Consider the following 8,999-nt stretch of genomic DNA (forward strand, 5'->3'; position numbering starts at 1 on the left):
CCTCACTCTAAGAGCTGATGTAGGACTAATAGAAAGGCACTGTGGAAAACTTACATCAAAGCTGTCCTTCAGAATTCTCTTTTATTCCTACCCTGGGAAAAATTAAGCTTTAAATTCACAGTAGGAGCCTTTTCAAAGGACATAAAATGAATACACAATTCCAATGATTACTTTGTCTCCTTTATATTTTTACAGTCCTTATTAGATTTCATCAATTAAAAACTAGCACTGTACTTCTTATGGATTCCTATAGGGGTTGCAATAAAAATAAATTTGAGAATAGACTTATTTAATTCTTATTTAGTTCTTTTCCATGGTCAGTGTCATTGATGGGATTATGGCTCTGTCTTTTAAGGGAGTTTCATAACTGTCATTTTAGGCTCTTTCTTCACATCACAAACTGGCCTGTGGTAATGGCACTTTCAAGGTGATGCTTCAGGGTTTCCCAATTTCTTAGATCATCTCTCTTCTTCAGCTACAAGCTAATGGTTTATTTCAGGAATATGACAAGCCAGATAATCACAGATTTACAAGGGAAGGCAAGAACATTTTTGGAAGAAAAACAGAGCCTTAGGTATTGGAAAGAAATCAGGAGAGAAAATATCAAGTCATTATAGGAAAAAAAAAAACCCAGGGATATGATCACAGCCTTCCAAGACAAGAACAAGGCTGCCTGGGGGGAGAATATCACTCTATGGGGAAAAAAACCCAAACAATTCCCCTTGGAGAAATGTCAAGACCCTACTAATGGATGAAGTGGAGGTCTGGGAGAAAATCTAGACTGGTGGAAAATTGGGCTGGACCTTTGGAAAGAAGCACAGGAATTCCCTGGACAGTAAAATCATTCACAAAAGAAAATAGCTGAAACCAAAGATGAGGCACTCATGCTTACAGTGAATTCCACCTTGCAAAGCTTTGACTGTCCTTGAGCTCCTCAGTCCTTTTCTGTTAACACTCTCTGTTTCCCCTGATGTGACTGCACCATCTGCCTGGTGCTAACTCACCAACAGGTGGATAATATTGCTAAATTTTTGTCTCCATCAAGTGTATTAAACATCAAATTTCTACTTCTCTTAATGAAATGCCACCATATTTTTGTTAATGTCAGTTATTGTCTTCCATTAAAAATCAGTTAAAGTGGTGAATATACTTAGTCTGTTTTCTTTTACACTGAAAAAGAAAGTTAACTCCAAAAACTTTTGGATTTCTGATTGTTGTTTCATGTGAGGTGGGCTGGGGCACTGTCTGTACATGAGACATGTGCATGAACATACCTGCTTACTCAAAGAGGGGAACAGGGATGGACCCCAGCAAATACTGAGAGACTGAAAAGAAGAGGACAGTGCTTAGACATAATCATGATTTCACTGCTCAGAGTCCCATAATGGTATTAATTCTCTAGGAGTTATCCAAATACTCGGAATTATGCATTAATTCCGTTCCGAGGGAGCCACAGAAATTAGGTTTATGAATCCACATGCTCCCCACATTTTTATAGTTCCTAGGTCTGACAAAATATTTTAGAATTAATTAAAAGTGGAGAGAAGAGGAGAAAAACTGCAGTAGGAAAAGGATGTAAGTCAGTCTGGTAAACACAAAAATGACAGACAGGAACCATTTTTATGGTGTAGCTGAGCTGACTGCAGAGGGTGCTTTGGCCTCTGCAGCGTCTGGATGCTCACAGATTCATAAAACTGCATGGTGAATTCCCCTGAAATCATATCTATTCTTTCAAGAAAGGAACGTAGTTGATTTTCCCTCCCTCATACTCCACATGAGCTCTGGTAATGGAGCATTAATACTGAATTTTGCAGAGAAAACATCCCAGATGCACAACAGACCATTTTCTCTCCTGTATTCACTGTGTATCTCTGAGATAATTCCACAAACCGTTGCTCTCAGTGAGGGAGTAAACCCCTGTTTGTAAGTGTTTGTTCACTGGTATTAGCCTGAGGTAGATGCAGCTGTCAAGCCTCATGGCAGAACCCAAAACGTGCTCGGAAACCTCTGTGCTGAGCAGCTGCCAAAGCAGCAACACTGGGAGCAGCAGGTCTGTGATGGGCACAAAAATATTCAGCATTAATATGCTGTAGAATATTTTAAAACCAACACAAGAATCATTAAATGCTTTAGGTTAAGCCCTTTGGAGGGCATCTGGCCCAACCCCCTGCTTAAAGCGGGGCTGACTTCAAAATTAGATTTACACCAGAATTAGAGCCACGACACCACAGGAAGGATTTCAAAGGACTAAAAAGATTCTCCAGATTATCATACACAGTTCATGAGGTTTTGATTATGCTGAAACTCCCACCATGTACATGCACTGCAAAATATGAGCACACTGGTTTATTTCCTTCAGTCTTTCTCCATTTGCTTCAGGAAAATAAAAGTGACTTACATTGACTTCAAGACCTTAATGAATTTCTTCAGTCATCTGGGAGAGAGATAAATTAATTCCTGAATGTTCACATAAGAAAAATGATGTTTTATCAACTGTTGGTGAGCTGTGAAGGAGAAACAAAACGGAATTAATGAAAGGAAAAGATTGTCCCCAGATATACAGGAGACTATGGACAATGCTGTGAAGACTTACGTTCTGTGGGAGTGAGATTAAGACATAAAAGATACAAAGAAAAAGATATAAAAACTGTATACCCAGAATGGGTCAATAGTGCATAACCATAGAAAATGTTAAGACTTAAGCAGTTTCTAAGACAGTGAGAACATAAAATACAGGAAATTAATGCATTGAAATGAAAAAAAGGTCAGTCTGGTTCACTTCAAAGCCAAAAAGAAAAAGCATTTTTAAAAATCCTCATTTAGCCCTGTGGACAACCCAAACATCAAAGGAAAACAGAAAGAAAACCACCAAAATAGCTGAGAACAAGAAAGATGATAAATTTTATAATCAGACCTACATGATCATATAGTAAGAGTTTTTACTCCTGCTCAACTCAGCTCAAGGAATATCATTTGAAAAACTTCTTCAGCAAATCAGTAACTGGTGTTGGAACAAAGCCTTAGAAAAGGATTCAGCCTTGAACTTTCAGTCATGAAGAACTACACTTTTTGGCTAATACGGAATTATTTTGAAAGCATACCTTATGTTTTGTGAAGGGGAAATCCTGATAAACACCTATGACATCAGCTCAAACAAATACAAATTCCTGAAGTCATTCTAAAATACAGCATCTCATAACCAAAATTTCAGTGGAGGCAGGTCCATATAAGAAATTGAATCACTCAACAATGTGAATTTTCAAAATTAGTCCAAAAGTGACTTAGGGAGAGATTAATTATTGAAGAATCTGCCTCTTTCACATATTTCTTGATCATGAGGACATCATTAACATGACTGAAGGAAATCTTTCCCTCCCTCAAATATATTTAGCAGCAAATTTCTCATACTAGTCCCAACACCTACACAGACTGCAATGAGTGAGGACGTGGCTCCAACCTCCAGCTCATGACTGCAGCTTCAGCAGAGTAGCAACCAAAACCAATGCAAATGATTCTGTTTTCAAATTCTAAATTGTTTACTACATGGACAAGAAGAAGGAAGCCCAAAGGATGGAATAGTGGTGGGTGTTTCATTAATGCTGATCAGGAGCAGGGAGAGCAGATGTGATGTCTGAAGGGAGGAGATGGAGAGAGCTCTGAGCCAGACAAGAATGAGGAGCCAGAAACAAGGCCAGATGCAAACAAGGCTGCAGGAATTGCCCTATAGAGCAGTAATATACCCAAAAAAGGACATTTAGTAAATGATACACAGGATGTGACTTCTGATTTGAAGGCATTCAGGAAACAAAACAATTTCAATTTTCAGACGCTGTGAGTCAAGCTGAGGACTGTGAACTCATCTGTGTAGGAGAGGAAGCTGAGAGAGGAGCTGGGGGATGAGTGGGATCACTTCTTTGCTTCAGGAACTGCCTTCTGGATATTCCAGGCTGACACATTTTGTTTTGACATGTTCTGTCATTTTTTGTCACTTGTATCATGTTACATTGTCTCCTGGACCGTAATTAAGTTTGACAGAGGAAAACAGACCAGCTGAGACTTAACGTGATGTGGCAGTTAATAGATATGCATATTTGTCAATTGTTTTGCTAAATAAACCTCCCTGACAATAGACTCTGGAAAGGACAAAGGAAAAAAAGATAAGGAGTTCTTTCCTGTGCAGAGAAATGGGAGAAGTAACTTAAGTTTCTGGAGCTGTCTTAAGTCCCCATATTCCATACCCAAAGAGAGGCAGGTGCTGCTGCTTGGATTCAGGGCACAGCTCTTCCTAACTGTACTCCATAGACTTAATTCATTACTCCCATGGAAGAGAAAAAGTCAAGTAAATCTGAAGAGTCTCATTGCCTCCACCTCTCCCAAGCCCATGTCCCTGCCATGCCGCACCAGAGAATCCATCAGCTGTGCGCAAGCACTTCCCAGCAGGGAAATCTCTTCTGGCAGTGATTCCCTGTGCAGTGAGCACTGCCCAGCCAGCTTCATCTGACCCCACTGAGAGGATCCCCTGCCTCAGGAAACGCTCCAGGAGCAGGCAGGAGGCAGAGGCAGCAGTTCTGGATGCTCTGCTGCGGCTGTGCAAGAGCTGAGCTGCTCAGCTCAGGTCACTGCTCCCACCCAGAGGAGCTGCAAGGGATCCCAGCAAGCCCTTCAGGGGCACTGGCTGGGCTCAGGAGCATTGGCTGCCCTGCATCCCAGCAGGGCTGGAGGCTCAGCCTCACAGCACACAGGAACAGGGCTCAAAACACAAACCAAGAGATGTATCCTTGCTTTGGGTAGAACAAGGTGGAATTTTGAGTACCATCATTGTTTTGCTCAGAAATTCAGAGAGCATGGTCCTCAGAAAACTGAGCTGCAGTAGTTTGGCTCAGCTCCACAAGCTTTGATTGCACATGGCTAATTTACTCAGTCCCAGGGGAAATCTCACTCCATGCCATTTTAAGAAGCTGCACTGTTTCTCTAGATCTGCTCAGTAGCATTTCCCTCTTTAGCAGGACACTAATTAGATCCAGCCTGCAACCTATTAGCTGTACCTGGGAGGGACATTCCAAGTCTCTGTCACAGGAAAGCCATGCTGGCCACTGAGAGGGCCCTGCAGTGATCTGGACATCAGCAAGAGACAGAGATGTTCCTTCAGCTCTTCCTAACTTTTTCTAGGAACTGATTATGTAGCTATTATAAAGAAAAGGTATCTTTTACAATGAAGCTATTCTACTAGGAAAATAGCCTTCTATTTAATCTGTTTAACAGACTAATTCTTTAATCTCTCTCAACTCTTGACCTTCATTCAGATTTATATGTTCTAAAGTGGTCCCCAGAGCAGCTGGATACAGAAGATAGCAGGGTGTTAATAGGGAATCCTAAAAAGTTGTGTTTGGGTAGCAGTGTGTAAACAGTGCAGCTGGGGGAGGAAATCACACTTGTTTGCTTGAAACTTCCATAAAACTAGACAGATTCAGAAATCATTTCACATCACTTTTATCATTACACCACCATCATATTGCTTGCAAAAAGCACATGCTATAAGAAGCTGAGGTGCTCCTGGAAGATGCTGAATGTTCTGAGGTCTCACATCAGTGGGAGTTCTCTAGGGATGGTGTCTGTGGCTGGTCCTGCACACTGTGAAAGCCAGAATCCCAAGTGACAGTGTCAGAACTTAACTTCTGCCATGTAATTAAATTGGTACAGTTTAAGTTGCAAAACAGTTTAAAATGAGCAGCAGTGAATTTTGCTATAAACATTGTGCTTCAGCACTAATTGCTGCCATTATAAATACTGCACACTGGATTCTCCTCAGTGTAACTCCAGGGAATACATAGTGTTGCCCTAGAGATAAATTATATTTCACTAGCTTTGCATGGTCAAAGAATTTACTACTGTGAGCACTGTAAAAATGGTCTAATCTGCATCATTGCTGTCTTGCAGCAAAAAGGAACAGAGTGAATGTGGTACAGGTGAGATGTGGCTACAGCAGCACTGCAAAACCCTTGTCCAGGTACCATTCCACCCTGGTGATACAAGGTATGGACTTCAGAGCATCTCCTGATGGACCTCAGACTCTTCTCCTCCTGGACCAAATCTGTCCATGCCTGAGGATCTGACACAGAGCAGAGATTATTTTAACAGCTGTTTATCTGACACCTAATAGAGCTGTTTGAAATTTGTTATGGGGATGCAATAAAGAAGAATTGTGCCTCATCCCACACTGAGCTGTACTTACAGATGATCTCTATGTAATTCACCATAAAGTTAGGCCATAAACTGTTTCCCTTGGTTATTTTCTGTTTTTTCACATTGTGCCTACAGGGAGCAGCTCAGCACAGACCTGTGCTGCTCTGTATATGAACAAACCTTGAAACTTTCTGGCTTCATTATTCTCCTTTCCCTGATCTCTCTTGCTGGCATTTCCCTATTACTTGACACAATGTTCTTGGTTTCTAAACACTTCTTCCTCTCCCTCTTCACAGATTTTTTGCCTGTGTATTCCTTTGCATCTTTTCTTCTTGCACTGGAGCCCCTGTGCAGGCTCAGGGCTTGCCCTGTCCCTCTGGCATCCAGCACCTCCTGGACACTTCTGCTTCTCAGTGGGAGAAGGCTTCACACTCCTCATCTCCCAGGGGCTTGGGCAGGAGGTTTTTTCTTGCAGCTGCTGCCACATCTCACAGAGAGGCACCTCCATGCAGCTGCTCTGGGACAAGAACAGCTGAACTTTGCCAAGATGTGTGTTCTGAATTAGCAAACTTGGAATTTTGAAGCACAACACCACAGTGAAAGCCGCTCCTCTTGTGACACAGATCTGATATTTCCTTATCCATAATATTTTTCCTCTTGTAATTCCTTGACTACAATTTGGTTGTGGCACTATGTGGAAGAAACTCTTTAATAAAGAGCTAAAACTACAAATAAAAACTGAAGAAGTTATAGATAAGAAGATTTTGTTCTTTCCATGAACATATTTTAAAGGTGGCAGACTCATGTTCATGAGATGAACATGATGTAGTTGTCAAAGAAAAGGAATTGTATTCTGGGAAATGAGATGCTGGAAGGTCAGAGGAAGAGTTCTTGAGCTTTGGCACTTAAAAGAATCCATAAAAAATAAACGAGAAGGCAAAGGAAACTTCAAAGGAATAAACTGGGGGGCTGCAACTTGATGCAGACCAGCCCAGCAGTGAGCTTTGTTTTGTTTTCATGACTCATTCCCAATTTGAGATTTGGACAGATGCTTGCTTTCCTAGGTCCTGCTCATTTCAGAGCTAACCCAGGAAGGAAATGGCCCTTCCTCCTTCCTGGCTTTGTGAGCTTTCCCCACTCCCCAGGGGCTGCTTCCAGCACAGGGGGAACACAACCCTCATCACTGGAGATATCTGAATAATTCAACATCTTTGTTGATTAGTAGTCATTTTCCTGAACTTTTCAAATTGCCAAAGTATCACTTAATGAATTCATAGAGGAGCCAAGGCTTTGGAAGTAATCAGCCTCTTCAAATGAGTTCTCAAAATGAGGTTTGTGTCATCATAGCTGTGGAGAGCCGAAAGTACCAAAGTTTGGTTTCACCTTTTCACCTGTATAAAATTTATTCTATACCTGCTCCAGACAGCCCTTGGCCATTCCCATCCAACTTTGAACCAAACAAAAATCTTCCACTCAAGTTTTTTCCCCTTAATTTTGATTTTGGTAAAACCTGGGGGCAGTACATTTTTAAATGCCTTTTTTTTTCCCTGCATCCTGAAGAACAAACAGAAAAAATAAAGAGGAACATACATTTTGAGGAGAATGGGTAGAACAGCTCAGAAGGAGAGGACTAAAATAATTTCCTTGCCTGTGGAAGTCTATTCTATTAGAAAACTAAAATCTTGCTCTTAAAATAAATGCAGAGTAAGGCATCCCCTCATACTGCAGCATCCAGCACCTCCAGCCTAAGATCAGACTTGCATCTAGTCTATTAACAAATGAGATTCTTACTTCTCCTAAGTCATAATGAAGCAATTTGGCTCCAGTCCTGACAAATGTCTGGACCCAATTCCACTGGAATGGAACGAGGAATGGCTGAAACTCCAGAGGTTGACCTGAAATGTCCCAGAGCAGCCTGAAGGATCCCCCAAGCCCACGGGGCCCTCAAGCCCTGGGGAACACCAGGGGAGTCCATCACCACCCTGGAGATGGGCACGGACTTCCCGAGATGGAGAAATCTGCCATGCTCTGGGCAGAACCTCAGCCTGAGAGCTCTCTGAAGCCACGGCTGGAGAGGGGCACCCACAGCACAGAACTCTCAGCCAGGACCGCTCTGGCACTTCCCTGGGACCATCCCACTCTGCATCTGCTCAGACTCTGCTTTGTGCTTTTCCCGCAAAGAGAAAGACAACCAGATCTTCCAACAAATCTCCCTTTACCAAATTTCAGTCTAGGTTTATTTAAATACCAGTAAGACCAGGTTGCCACTGTTTCCTTCATTGCCTGAATTCCATCCTTGCTTTCTGTGATCTGAAATTCATGATTCCCCCAGCACTGCCTTAGAGAAACATGGCAGAAATTCCAATAAGGACAACAGGGTAACACAAGCAACAAAACTCACAGTTACAGCTTCATGTACATCACAGCCCACAGGTTCTGACACGTTACACAGGCCACTTAATCAAATACTGTCATTTTTTATTACATATCATACTATCTCTTTGCCATTGACAAAAGACTACCTGAAAGGATGTTGAAAACAATTTAACTTCTACCTTCTGTTGCAACTGCCTTCTACCACGAATTTAGAATTGTCCATCTTTTATATTATTCTATTAAAAAAACAAAAACAAAACGGGGTTGGGTTTTTTTCAAAGATTGAATAAATATGTCATGTTACTTCTATTTATTTAATTTGATCAAAATATTTTGAAGCTAAATTTCAGTCAAACTCAGCTTAAACCCTGTCATGTTTATATCATAACAAGTTTGAGAGGAATTATATGCATACAGTAAAGTAAAAATATTTGAGGATT

Source organism: Pyrgilauda ruficollis, unplaced genomic scaffold, assembly GCF_017590135.1.
Source record: "Pyrgilauda ruficollis isolate IOZ18807 unplaced genomic scaffold, ASM1759013v1 scaffold16, whole genome shotgun sequence".
Taxonomy (NCBI): domain Eukaryota; kingdom Metazoa; phylum Chordata; class Aves; order Passeriformes; family Passeridae; genus Pyrgilauda; species Pyrgilauda ruficollis.